This window comes from Sinocyclocheilus grahami, unplaced genomic scaffold, assembly GCF_001515645.1.
Source record: "Sinocyclocheilus grahami isolate Dianchi unplaced genomic scaffold, SAMN03320097.WGS_v1.1 scaffold28659.1, whole genome shotgun sequence".
NCBI lineage: Eukaryota > Metazoa > Chordata > Actinopteri > Cypriniformes > Cyprinidae > Sinocyclocheilus > Sinocyclocheilus grahami.
This window is the reverse complement of record NW_015520675.1, coordinates 1-480: the sequence shown is the minus strand read 5'-3', so window position 1 is coordinate 480 and position 480 is coordinate 1.

Below are 480 nucleotides of genomic sequence, written 5' to 3'. Positions count from 1 at the left end.
ATGTGAGTGTAATCATCTGCTTTACGCACATAGAAATGCTAAAAAAAAATAAATAAATAAAAAAATTAAAAAAAATAGAGAAGACGTACACACAAATTCAACACCCTCAGCTCAAGAACAATCATTTTTCAGCCAGATATTGAAAAGCTTTGGCTTATATTTGGCAGCTTTGGCACAAAATATGTGCTTTTCAATGAATAAATTATGAAAATTTAACAGTATATGCCCTGATTTGGATGCACAGTGCAAAAATTTCAATATGATGAAATATAATGTAATATGGATTCAGTTTATTTTTGTTTTCTAAATGTAGGTACTGTAGGTAAAAAAACCCCGGCAAGTCCAATAAGTAATTTCAGCACGGGGGTCAGGAGGGTGTCTACCTTGCAAGCAGGGGAAATAAACTTTGAAGTGATTATAAAGATGTGTGTTGAACACATGAATAGAGAAGAAAACTCACCATAGATCCAGGGGGTCCGT